General features: G+C 37.5%; 2 protein-coding genes across 3 annotated transcripts in view; both read right to left on the bottom strand.

Moving 5' to 3' along the window:
- LOC140362870 (synaptotagmin-2-like) overlaps positions 1–14458 on the bottom strand; it is a 76473-nt gene that overhangs the window by 35019 nt on the left and 26996 nt on the right. For both annotated transcript variants that reach the window (XM_072449131.1, XM_072449133.1), the window contains exon 2: positions 1426–1491. The gene's annotated coding sequence lies outside the window, so the exon portion shown is untranslated. The remainder of the gene's footprint in view (positions 1–1425; positions 1492–14458) is intronic.
- The window catches only part of oard1 (O-acyl-ADP-ribose deacylase 1), a 33745-nt gene continuing 30078 nt past the window's right edge, over positions 10792–14458 (bottom strand). The window contains exon 6 of the mRNA XM_072449134.1: positions 10792–10801. The gene's annotated coding sequence lies outside the window, so the exon portion shown is untranslated. The remainder of the gene's footprint in view (positions 10802–14458) is intronic.

The following is a 14458-nucleotide window of genomic DNA, read 5'->3' as shown; positions in this document are numbered from 1 at the left end:
GGCTAAATAACACTTTTGTTTGTGTACATAATTATGATTGTTAATGTAATAATGATGGTTTGTGTTCAGAGAATCTTTCAAAGCGCTTTGCATTGCATTTACATTCACACAGGTCCTGCGGAGCAGCATAGTTCACTCACGCACAGACTGCATTCATTCATAGAAATGGGTGAAGGGTATTGCCCAAGGTCACAACAGCAGTGTCAAGTCAAATACCATCATACTTCTTGTCCAGGACTTAAGACTAAATTAATACAGAGGGTTATATCCATTTAGGTTGGGAATGGAAAAGGAGAAGAAAGATTCTAATTTTATGAACTACTTAATTTGCATTCATTAACTGTAAGCCTTAAGCATGAAAACAAACACTTCAAATTCACTTACTGTATCTATTGAATTGTGTTTAACAACGGTTTGTCCATGTTAAATCACTGAAATTATGTTGTTTTTTTCATGATATGTCTTTTGATCCAACTACTGAACTGAATTTACTTTTGCACAATATTCCATTTAGAATGCTATGACTGAACACTGAATATATGATGAGTTAAGGTTATGATATGTTATATTGAATTCAAGTGCAAGCTAATGCTATATACATGTTTTTGGAAACGCTTTAATATGATTGGCTAAAGTCGATGTCAATTAGTTAATATACTAATCGTGACCAGTCAGCTAATAATAGATAATAATCATAGTCATCGTATTTTGATAGTTGTAATCATAATTTGGACTACACAGGCTCTAAAACACAAACAAAGATTGTTTTGATTTTTTTTTAACAAATACACCACCAATATTAAATCAAAAGGTCAACTATTTGTGATTTTCCTCAATAATCCACTTCATTTGTAAATATTCTCTATCTAGAGGACTTCAATCACCATATTTCAAACTCTATTTGGATGATAATGTATTTTAAAAGTCACATTGTACAATATAAAGAATCAATATAGTCGATTAAGCCCCATGTCTATCACTGCCAGTGTCAGAGCATGATGAAGGCTGACCAATAGTCGGACGGTCATTGTTATTTGTTTGAGTAATGAGCTGCATTGCACTAAATAGCACAAATCATACCATATCACAATTTGACTTTTATTGTCATATCGCAGAGCCCCAATGCCAACTTCAGTTTGAATGCTGAGAAGACCACAGACAAATTGCCATCCTGACTTTGCGGCCAGTGAACAGTGAAGGGACAGAGCCAGCCTGGTTGTTAGATTGGACCAGAAGCGCTTGACATTTAGGAGAAGGGCATTGGCTGCAGGATGGGAACATGTTACAGTGTGTGCAGTGATCTGTCTTTTCCTAAAGAGGATGGCCAAGGCGGTGACACAGGGCAGCACTCTCCGTCGTCAGTCAAGAAGATCTTAACACATCTGCTACTGAGACTACTAATATTATGCAAAGTTTGGTACTTACAGCCGAGTCCTGAATGTCAAAATGTGGCAGGAGGTTATCACAGTGTGCCCAGTTTGGTCAAAGAATCTGCAAGATAAAAAAAAAACAGACTTATTCGAACAGAAGTTTCTTGAAGTGATGCAATTGATTTCCACAGTGTTTCTCAAATTGTAAAATTGTGGCGCATTCTTTTACCCGGTTTAGACCCAGCAAAGTTTTAGTCCTGGTGTAGTTTTGAGGCATTACTGTACATCGACAACCTGCTATAATGTATGTTTGTTATAATTTAGTCTGAGTAAAGAACTGGGTAAGTCCTTTTTTTTTATTATCATTAGTATTAAAAGTACACAATGTTACGTTTATTTGCTCTGCCTGGAAGGTTCCGCAGTATGGCATTAAACACATCTTTGTCACTTAAAAAAAAAAAACTTTCAAAAATGTTATTGCACTGTGAGCGAACTCGCCTCTCCACAGATCAGACCTGAAACTCAGCCTAGTAGCATCACCATAATGGAGATAAATACAAATTGACAACTTTAACATTCCAGTCAAAGCAATATAGAGCATATAAGCAGGTGGTACACTCTCAACTAGAAAAGTTATTATCTCTTTTGTTATTGGAATGATTTTGTCAATTACTTTTCACAAATTAAAATTTCACAAATTGAATATGTGATGGCACCTAGGTAAAAACATTTTGAGAATCACTGGCCAATCATGATAGAAAAGTAATTTTGTTTCACCCGTACGTGCAAGACAAAACAATATGAAAATACAATTGTAATTCGTTAGTGTCACTTCAAAACAATGAAACTGCAGAACATCATTTCGAGCTGAAAGAACAATATTGACAGCTGTCGGACTGTTACATAAACAAGCTGATAGATGCCCGGAGCTGAATTATTTGATCCACGGTGCCGCACTGCAAATGAATTATCACTGACAACGATCTGGAGCAGTACACAGCTCACCAGTTATTGGATTAATTTATTGTCATTAGCAGAGTACCACACTAATGGTCCCCTGTGATGGATGACGCATCACGCTTTCAGCACCTAATGTAGGTTTCTATACATCCAGCTTGTGCAGTGCGGGTGTGGCAAACAGAGAACAGGTTTGCACTGCAGAAAGGCCAAGAAGTTCAAATGTATTACAGATCACATTTATATTTTTCATAGACACACAAGGTAGTCCGATATTCTGAAAATAACTAAGAGGAAAAGCAGCAAATTCAAAGTATATGCATTCTGAACTGTGAAATAGTTAAACTGGCAATAAGTAGAGATAACTTCTTATTTTATGTATGTATTTATTTATTTATTAAAGGTCCCATAACATGCAAAATCGACTTTTCAGAGCTTTTAACCTTCTTACATTGCTATTTGTGCTTCATATATGTACCCAGAGTGTTTTTTTGATTGATTCCTGCAGTGTTTAGCTATATTACAGACTATCTCCTTTCCTCGAATCTCCAAACTGACGGGCGGTGGCTGCAAGACCGCGTCATAACCACAGGCACGCGTCTGCGGGGCGGCGCACGGCGGAGCTGACAGCTGTGGGGCACACACGGAGACTACGTCACGGGTGGGCGGGGCACACACGCTCTCTGAGACTACGTCACGGGTTGGGCGGGGGAGCCAGATCGCTCTTCACAAGGGTGGGGGCGAATATCAAACCAAGCCGTCTGCATTTCCGGGTTGGTGAGGGGATCCAAGGTCTGGGTGATATTTCTTAACTATTATGTTAAGGGTGTTGCACAACCCTTATTATTATTATCAATTATACACTTAGGATAGACTACCAAACGTGAAAAAAAGCATGTTATGGCACCTTTAACCTTTATTTTATCATCATACAGATTTTAAAACAGATACAAAAAGAGAGCTTTTTATTAAATTCATTATTAAAGGTTGAATGGATGATTTTTTTGGCACAAATCTAAGTCTTATTTCCTCGTGGCGTGGACTGCCGTTTAGTCCTGCCACGTATCAATCATAAAACGCACCTACTGCTCACCTGCAGCCGCGTGCGGTTCGTCCCCACGTTTCCGCGTGCCTAAGCGCATGGATCTATCATAATATAGTTCCCTCAGTGTACGGGGCAAAATGAAGACGGAGAAAGACAGTTCGAGCTGACGAAGAAGTGGACGGAAATCTACGGGAGACGAGAGATGCGATGCGATCCGTTGCGCTAATAAACAAACGCACGTGTGTGTTGTATCAGTCCACACAGGGGAGTGCGCATGCGCACTTCCGCCTGCGTTCTCAAATCGCTGAAAAATCGTCCATTGCGCCTTTAAATAAAAAAAAGAATAAACTATTTCACATTTTCATCAATAATACACATTATTTGTAAACATTCTTTCCCTAGAGGGTTGATATAAAAAGGCTCAACTTACAATGTACAATAGAAATAATGGTTTGACTAGAACACTAATAAAAAAAAGAATTTGAATTTATTTTGTTTATTTATTTTTAAACAGGACCCTGTACAATTAGAACATAAATGTTGCAATTTAATGCATTGTACTAGAGTTAGCCTTAGGCTAATTTACATCTGCAGTCCTCTGGCAGGGAAAAGAACAATCCAAAAACATTTGACAAAACACAGACATGACAATGGGTTGAACCCAGAAAGTGCATCCAGGCATACTATTTACACATGCAATAAAATCTACCTTCACACACAGATATAGACACCATTAGAGTGCGGGGTCTAAAGAGTCTTAATGGTCACACTAGAGACTGGTCGACGGTTGCAGCCCATGTCACCACGCATAACAATCTATGAACTTGAACCATAATCACAATGATTCTTCAAAAGAAAAAGAAAAGATAAGCCCATTCAATGAATGAGGCAGTTTAATTTCCGGTGTAGTTTTAAATCTAGAGGTTGATAGTGTTACTACAGAAGGCCATAAAGGCGATTAATTGATTACACTTGCATCATGATTGAGCATGTTAGACAATAAGGACTTAAATGTATTCTATTTGTGGTTGAGTTTCGACCTCAATCTTGACAAAACATTCCATTTCATGATTCACCAGACATAATAGCGTTAATTTAATTGTATCACACGAAATCTGCAGAGGGAAAGAAAGACCCACTCTAATTCTAAATCCAATGACAAAAACAACTCACTAAAGACTGGAAGTTGTGGAGTTGTGGCTGACGTGTTTGAAAATTAAAAAGTGGCTTGACTTTGGAAAGAATGAAAGATTGATAAGTTTGTTAGAGGTGACCTTTTCTATCTTACCGCCAACTCCAGCAAGACGATGGCTAATGATGAATTCTGGCAATAAAATACACAAGGAAAAAAGATGTCCCCCAGGGAGCAAACAAACAAAGCGCAAACAAATACACAGTTTAGCTGGACAATTATGGACAAATAGCTAATTTTCTAACAGGTAATTACAACTGTGATTCCATTTGCAATTTATTTTTTGAAGGATCAGAGCACAGCGTTTCACATTTTAAGTAAGCATTTAGTCCATGTTTATAGAGGTTTAAAGTACAGAATGTGCATTTATTTTTTACAATTTAAGACAAAATGAAAGATTGAGAATGACCCTTGGATGGGTAAGTACTTATGTGAAATTAAGATTAATATGTGTAATTTTAAGCAGAAACTCCTTATTTGTTATTTGTTTATTACTATGAACTATAACATTTATTTTAAAAAAAAAAAAATAGCATGCTTTTAAATGGTTTAAAGAATGTACAAATAATAACTGATTACTTGATGATAATAGTTAGCTTCTCCAAGAGTTTTGCTAGGCAGGATAGTTTTGAGATTTGACGGATATTATTCAAATAATTTTTCTGACCTCCTTTTTGCAAAACACAAAGGAGTTTCCTATAGTAATGGTATAATCTCAGTTTGAATTGTGAGATTAAAAAAATTTGTCAAACAATTTTACTATTAGTAGGGCTGATAACAAAAGCAACCTAGATTTGTGAGAAAAGTAAGTCAAAGATGATTCCACCTGAGCATCAGCGGCCTCCAAGATGACAAATACCTTATCCCTGCTTCACCATAGCACACACGCCTCTAATCAGGCCTGATTAGCTTGGGAAACTTTAAGAGGTCTTGTTGAGTAACACCAAGAGCAGAAATAATCATGGAAATAAATGTCACACCGCGAGGACAACTAAAAGGTCAACGCTTTGCTCCAAAACACAGAAAGAAAGAAAAGAAATGGGAGAATATCATAAATTGGCGAGCTGACAGAGCCGGCGGGCCTGATGTGCAGATTCTCAGATACAATCACGTTAAAAGGGAACTGCCTCTTGGTGAACATAATTGGATCTTTCCTCTACCTATTTATGTCCCCAAGGGAGAGAGTACACAGCAGAAAAATGAAGGTTTTCAAATAAAGGCCCCTGATTCCATTAGCTCAGTGAATCATGCTGCAATTAGCCAATAACATGTTGGGCAACAGCATGACATTGTTACCACTCGGAGCACTTTGCATTGTACTGGTCAAATCACAGAGAGAAAACATACACTCCAGCACCATGGACAGCTCATGGCATTGAGTCTTTCAAGCCCTCTTCTTTAGCTTACTCTAGTTAGAAGTAATAGGTAATTGGATACAGCAACTCACCTTAGAAGGACAACTCCCTGGACAATGGTTGGTTATTCATTCAATAGGGACAAAACCCACAGCAACAGAGACAGTCCATTCCGAGGCAGTGAGTCTCACTCTTTCACTCGTTTCGATTGAAATTGTTTTTGCTTTTTTTCCATACTCACTACTACTAACAAAAACTTTATATTTAATTTAATTCATTACCAATTTAATCATTAAGATCATTGAAACGTATTAATTTAAAAGCCAAACCAAAATACAAATTAAAGGCCTGACGCAATCAATGTGTTTTTAATTATATGAATGAGAGTTTTGCTTTATCCAAGTTTTGTTTTATGTTTAAGTTTCGTAGAATGACAATATATTATCTATCTATTTAAAATGCAAATTTACCAGAGGTGGGTAGTAACATTTACTCCAGTGACTTCAGTATATTTTCCAAAACCCTACTTTTAATCGTAGTTTTACAGTGTAACAATAGTCTTAAAAGCTGATCATTTCTGTGATCAATCATTTTAAAATACCACATTTTGTGCATTATTTAATGTTTGTCTTTATAATAAAACATTAGCTCAAATTTAATCAGATTTTATGTCCTGACATTTAAACCTCTACCAGTTACCGGTCACAACCACAAACAAAAATGGTAAACTTTTCAAATTGTTAAAATTATTTTAAATGATGGGAGACTTTTAAGGTGCACTTCAATTTGAAGTTCTGCGAAAAACACAAAAGGAATATTGTGATACATTCAGTTTTGTATGGATTCTGTCAGTAATGATGCAGTAAATAATCAGCTCTAAAAGATAACTCGATACAGTTCCTCAACAAAAATGACATTTAGACCATGTGACCTATCATTGTCTCTTGAGCCCAAAACAAGGGGAAAAGTCCCTCTGCCACAAAGTACACAGCTTCACATTTCTGTACCAGACAGCAGCAGCTTTTCAGACAGCTCAGAATAGTTGAGCCCCCAAAGGATCCGATGTTTCTGTTCTCCGCTCTCCCCTTCTATACATCTTTTTAGCATTTGTCTTTTTCTTTGACATGTGGTCCTCCATCACTGCTGCTGCTCTCTTTCTTTCTCTCTCTCTCTCTGAGGCAAGGCAACATGGGGAGAGAAAAGAGTGAGGGGGGATGATGGAGAGAGTGAGGGAGGCAGGTAGATATAGAGGGAAGAGAAAAAGAAAGAAAGTGAGAGAAGGCAGAAAATGCGGAGTTGCTAGAGGGGCACAGAGAGATAGAGAGAGTGAAAGAAAAATTGTGAAGGAGAGAGGGTGTGTGTGAGAGAGAGAAGAAAAAAGAGGAAAAAGAAGAGACAGAGAGCGGGACTAGGGTGGGGAAAGGAGAGAGGGTGACAAAAAAGAGAGGAGAAAGAGATGAAGAAAGAAAGAGAGACAGGGAAGAGAGTGAAGAAGTGATGGAGGGTAGAGAGTGATAGTGAAGGAAAGAGTGAGAGAAAGAAAGAGAAGGAGCAAGAGAGATGAGAGAAGAGCGAAAAGGAGGAGAGGGAGTGAGAGAGGAAAGATTGAGCGAGTGGAAAAGAAAAAGAGAGGGAGAGCGAAAGAGAGCAGGAGGAGGCGGAATAGTTTTGGGGTTGTCCCGAGCTCTGTGGTGCGTGGCGTATGAACACTGAAAGATGTGCGTGTGCAAGTCGTGGAGGAGGATATTCCACATGGCGAGCGAGCATCTGGGCCCAGTTTAATCCTGTCTATTGTTACCGGATGGAAGCTTTGGAGGGGAAAAGGGCTGTGCCTGCTTCAATCTCCCTGGCAGTGGTGCAATGCAGGGGTTTAACATGGAGCAAAGGAGACAGACAAACATAATTAAAGAAATGGCCACCGTGACAGCATACAAGACGCCCATATTAATGAATGTGTGGGTAAATACGGGAGAGTACACGAGTCTGTTTGATTCAGCAAATACACACGAGCAGAGCTGTCAGGCGCTGCACATGTGGAGAGGAAAATATGGAGGATTAGAAAAGCAAGAATCTTAAATTAGTCAAAAAGGATTAAGTTTAGTTGAAGATGTTTTGCTTCCAGTGTAAAATTCTTGTATTCAGTTATAATCCCCAACTAACCAGATGAATGAGTATTTTATTTTAAATTAGCGTGCTGCCCGGTGGTGGAGTGGTTAAGTCACAACACACATATGCCAGGCTCCAAGTGCTGCCGGCCGCAATGTTGTGAGCATGTCCTCCCTTCTCTCTCATCCCCCATTTCACACTTTCCTCTCCTGTATTAATAAAGCCTACGGGCAACAAAATCTTAATTAAATAATTAGTAGAAAAGATTTCCAAGAGACTTTTTCAGTTCCCAAGCCAAACGGATTGGGGAACTGTGTTTTTCGTTTTTGCTCTGAACCCTACCTGAATGACTTCCACTGAAAAGGATTAGTAAAGTAATTCAAAGGCTATTACAAAAGGCTTTCTATAAATATAATCTTATAAATAGCAGGTTATTAGGTGATATGTTGTGGCAAAATATGTCATTAGAGAGTTTAGTAATTTGTGCTATTCACTGCGGCATAAATCGAGTAGCAGGGAGTCGTTTGTTTCGATGTTGGCCCTTGCACACTCCCAGATTGTTGAATTGCATGATGGGAGGCTGCCTACATGACAGATCGCTGACTATGGGAGACTTTTACAGTCAGCAGGAAAAGTAACTGATGACACTTTAGCTTCTTTATGCTGTTACATAAAGCATAAAGACAGTTACATCTGCCGCTAATAACTCCCTTTGAATGGCTTGTTAAGGGAAATCTGAAATAAGCTTAAAAGGAAAGTCAAATAAAAGACAGTATTCAGAAGCAACTGAATTCTGGAAATACATAATCAAAATACTAATGTTGAGTATTCTGGAACAATTATTCTTTAATTTCAAGGTATTCAGAATACAGTTACTTTCTTAAAATGTAAGCAATACATTAAATACATCCTATGTCATATTTTTTTCCTCTATATTATAGTTTACATACATTTAAGAGAAAGTATTCAAAATATTCAGAATATAGTACTCTGATTTAACCATGTAACAGAATATGTTACAAGAGATATTTTATTGCAGGTATTCAGTATTCTGTAGTTAAATACATGTTCGCAGTATTTTTCCCAACACTGATAAGATCACTTTATTCCCAGCAGTGCAAAACTAGCAAATGTAATTAAAAAGTAATTACTAAAATTATTTGTCAAGCCTAACCCTAAAGCCTTAAACCCTATTACAATTCCAAGCTACAACAGATCAGGCAGTGCACACATACAGAACCACACACATCAGCGTCGTGCAGTTCACTCACTGTTCATTTAACAATCTCACGTCTTGAACAAAGAAGCAGTTTAGCATACTGGATCTGCAGCTTATGCACATTTACATTTACTTTCCCCATGGCAAAAGTCAAAACAGGCTCTATGTCTTTCATGATTGAGATTGTTCAGGCTTCGCTTCCTGTAGATCTCCATCAGAGAAGCAACTACAATCTTGCTTGCAAAAACTATGTTCATTTGTAGCAAGCGCTTCTCCACTGTCTATTTGAATACTTGGATTTGGTGTTATCTGCAGGCAACAGTGGCGAGTGAAGCTGTTTGGGAAGGAAACACTGCAGCGTGGCTATTGTCAACACGGCGCTAACAGAGAGAGCTGCTTAGTAGTGAAGGCAATTTAATCAGTTAGGAAATTATCACGCACGAGCACTTTCTGGTTTTAATTGCTTACGCTAACAATTGAAATTTCAATTGAAATTTCAATTTCAATTGTTAGCGTAAGCAATTAAAACCAGGTTAAGTTTAAGGCGCACTCTATTGTCCCTGTAGGAAAATGCATCTTCCGTTGTTGACCCAAAATGGCGCTGTTAGGAGTAGAGGGCTCACAGTGCAGCGTTCGGAGACCCATTTTCGTTGGCCCAGCTTGGTCAAGACTACCTTAGCTGTTAAAAAAGCCAAGAATGTACATTGACATTGGAAATAGTTATGCGACGTTTACGAGTAACTTAATACAAGAAGTACAGTTTAAAGTGTTTAATTAAAGCATACGTCACTGAATGTATCTTGCTTGGCAGTTTATATATGTATAATGTTATAATTCATACACCTGAGCCTTTTCTGTAGTACAAATTCTCAGCCAATGCTTTTCAAAATGTTGGTGAATAAAAATGTTAAATATTTCTATAGCACAGCACGCTTTTAAACAAAATGCCAGAAAATCGTTATCCTTGTCGGATTCCTGCATGAAGCACGAGGCGGCATTGCTGTGTTGTTTATTCCTAATTGAAAATACCCTCAGAAAAGTGTGGTTCGACAATATTTAGCGGACACGGCACTATGACCTTCTATAATCCAAGCAGAGGTCTTATTTAATTCAGAAGCGCACCAGGCCAGAGCTCGACAGCCGATACATCTTTGCTAAATATAAAGTGGCCGCATCAAATCAATTTCAATGTCCTACCTGGTAGCAGTTGAGTGGTAATTGCCTCATTTTATTGCAATGACACAGCATAAACACCAATATAAAAGATTCAGTATTACAGTAAAGGAATGTTTTCACTTTGTAGCCACTGCAAAAATTATCATTGACTTGAATTCTGAATTTTAACATTGGTTTTGGACTACATTACATTATTTGATTGATAAAATATTCATGATCACTTTTAAAATGATTTCCAGATTAATTATGTCATGCTACGAAAATATCTTTCTACATTGGCAGACCATTTAGCTTTAATAAAAAAAGATGGCAAAATAGCATATTTTAAAATGTTAATAGTTAGAGTAGAATTTTAAAAAGGTCTTACATGAAGTAAATTAACTGTTTAAACTATTCAAGAGTAATGTATATATTGTGTTTATTTATTTGAAATGTGTACAGATTTAGAGTTAAACAATATTGCAAACTAACTACGATATGGTTATTGCAAAATCGATAAAATTGCGGAATTTTAATGAACTTTTTGACACAATTATTTCTGTAATTTCAAAACATTGACGTATTAGTCAAAATTAAAACTTATCAGAGACAAAACCAAGGCTAATCTTGACTAAAATAGGAAAATCCTTAATAAAATCAGCCAATTTCAACATTTCTATTAAAAATGTCTGTTAATATTGAATTTGTAACAATATAGAATACAGTGTCCCTCAAAATTGCAATATTGATACTTTTAACAATATAATGTGCGGCTCTGGACAAATTGCGTTTTTTCCAAAGGTATCTGTATCTATACAACTAGTGTAAGGGAGCAAATGTTGTTTCCTTTGTGGCCTCCTTCTTCCTTGGGAGACAAGTGCTGTGGTTATGTGCTGAAATAAGGCTATTCATCATCCAGTCGCCAGGAAATGGTCAACAGGCAGAGCAAAGCAGCATGCACTCTGAGATTAATCGCCTCTGACACGGAAACACTGGCAGAAAGGCAAGAAAAACTGAGAGATTTTACATACAGCAATACATATGAGAGCTTCAAAAATAATGGTGATTTCGCAGAGTTTATGAAAAAGTCACAGGAGCCCAGATTGCGGTGACATGGTGTGACTGTACTGCCGTGTGTGGGTACGTGTGAGTTTTGGCAACGGTTTCAAGTCATTTGGCATTCAAAAGAAGCATATGCTGTTGAAAAATAACACTTGCTTTACACTGTCTTAATACAATAGCCGTTGATTACATGACTTGCTACTGTAGCTGGCCAGTGACAGTAGCTAAAGATGCATTAAATCATCAACACCATTCTGATTGTGTAAATAGGAAAAAGATGAGTCAATACACTGGCTTTGTATTCCATCCAATTAAAGACATCCAAGAATATATTGAGGAATGGAACAAAACCGTTAGTCTTGAGTGCGCTTCCACTGTTTTATGTTTTTGTATTAAAAATTCCAATTACTCGCTCTCTGAATATTTATTCATTTATTTTTATCAAACATTAAACATGACAACAACAAACTTTACTTCAAAGACCAGTAGCCACAAGATCTGAGCCGTAGAGGGTTGAATAAGTAACTTCTAATACAATAATGCTAAGAAACCGTTTCATTCATTTACATTTACTGAAGGGTTTCCTGTGATTATGTTGCAATATTGTGAAAATTGCAGAAAGCATTTTCATTATTATCTTTCATCATAATATTTTTTTTGTAGAAATACCACACTTCAAAATTGTGAATTGTGACAGGCCGTTGTAACTGTCAACATTTCAGGCAATATTATGTTTGCATGTTATTATATTTCTGTCCTTTTCCTTTTGTGTGTTCCCTTCAAATACCTGCCTGCATCTGAAACAATCTCCTGAATAAACGTGATCCTTCTTCCTCGTGTTCCTCTGTCCAAACCATCAAAGTCCAGCCTCTGTGACTATAACAGCTGTTATTGTTACAAGGCTAATGACAGTATTTACCACCGAGGCTCCACAATGAACTATAGAAAACATTCATTTGACAAACTCATCATTAGCCGTATCGTCATTGACTTTAGCTCTTTGTGGTCAGTGGACGGGCAAGAAAACAAGCCACAAGTGGAAATCGGAGTGTCACCTTCATGTCAGGAAGTCCATTAAAAGAAGCACTAAATCTCAGAAACCCCGACTGACGCCATTAGACAAAGACACACGTCAAACACCTCAAAGATGATCTACTGCACAACAAGGAAACTGTCGACTGCTAGTCTTCATTAAAGTGGTTTTCTGATGGTGTGGCATTGGCACTAGAGTTGTCTAAAATATTTAAATTTGATAATAATCTATTTTTCATTTTCAAAACTAGATACCAAAAAAAATATACAAAATTTGACCTTTCCTGAACAGTTATAAGAATGATCTTGAACTTTATCAGAACTAGTTTAAGACCACAAGGTAATATAAAGACTATTTATATTACTATTACTTTGTGAATAAAACTACATTCTATTGTCTAAAAGGAGCTTGTTTTATTATCATTATGCTATTGAAATAGAATTGGGTACACCAACTATGGAAATATTCCTTCTTTGCCTGGATGGTCCCTGTTGATGGCATTAAACATATCTATCTCACTATAATTCAATTACATTTATTTTTGTACAAAAACACCTTGAAATACATGCAATACAACTATGAATTAGCATGCCTCTCCACAGATCTGACCTGTAATTTGGCCTGGCGGAGTCACCTGCTTGTCTCAGTAGAGACAGAATGAGCTTTATGCCATACTCTGAAACAGGCAAAACAATAACAGCTCCATCATAAACATTTCATAGTGCACCTTTAAACGAGGTTCTGTCACCTGCTTGTCTCCATGGAGATGTCATTGCTTTGCCTGAATTGTTCCAGTGCATGGCATAAAACTTACCTTATCTTGCACTTATTCGATTAAATGTGTTTTTATTGCTAACAAAAACTTGGTAAACTGCATTGGTACAATTGTAATGCCAGTATGTGGAACATACCAAGCACAGCGATATCTCCGTGGAGGTGGTACAACGTCTAATACTAAAAATAGCTATTGTCAGTGGAATTAGAGTCTACATTAACGCAACTATTTTATGACTAAGTATGGCTACATTTGAACCTGACTTTTTCCTACGAAAACCAGCTTCCTTGTTCTATTAACTATACAGAAATGTAATATCAAATGCTATTATCTTGTCATCAGCAGCATCCTAACCTCTTCCTGAGGAGGGACATGGCAACAGACATGGATCACTGCGGGAGTTCAGCAGACTTTCAATTAAGTGCATATTAAAATCTAAATGATGTGGTGACCTTTAATAGATACCAGAGAGGACAACAGAAGCAGATTGTCTGGTACTTCAGCACATTCATCTTGTCTCAAATTAGACATGTTTTTAGTGAACTCACATTTTTCATCAGAGCATAATTATAATGGCTAAATCACTGCATTGCAAATTATTAAATTCTATAGTATAATAAAAACCTTTGACTAGGACAGAGACGGATTCGTGGTACTGAAATTGAAATCCTAATGTGATGCTTAATGAGCAAATTGCAAATAAATAATTGCTTGTGCAGATAACTAATTATAAAAACATAAACAAACCTGTTCTAAACTGCTTGAGATTCCTGTATTCATTTTATTGTTAATAAGTGCTGGCTACATTCACACACACGCACACGCACACACACACACACACACACACGCATAAACACATACAAACACATACATACACACACACACACACACACGCATAAACACATACACACACATACATACACACACACACACACACACACACCAGCCAGCCGAGAGACATATTCCCTCCAGCGTGTCCTGGGTCTTGTCCGGGCCTCTTCCCGGTGGGTCTTGCCAGGAACACCTAGAAAGCATCCGGAACACCTAGAAAGCATCCGGAACACCTAGAAAGCATCCGGAACAGATGCCCGAGCCACCTCAGCTGGCTCCTCTTGACGTGGAGGAGCAGGGGCTCTACTCCAGGCTCCTCCCGTGTGATTGAGCTTCTCACCCTATCTCTAAAGGAGCG

This window comes from Eucyclogobius newberryi, unplaced genomic scaffold (genome assembly GCF_026437365.1).
Source record: "Eucyclogobius newberryi isolate DKJ021-1_F unplaced genomic scaffold, fEucNew1.0.hap1 SCAF_17, whole genome shotgun sequence".
Lineage (NCBI taxonomy): Eukaryota > Metazoa > Chordata > Actinopteri > Gobiiformes > Gobiidae > Eucyclogobius > Eucyclogobius newberryi.
The sequence above is the reverse complement of the archived record's forward strand: the minus strand, read 5'-3'. Positions and strand labels throughout refer to the sequence as shown.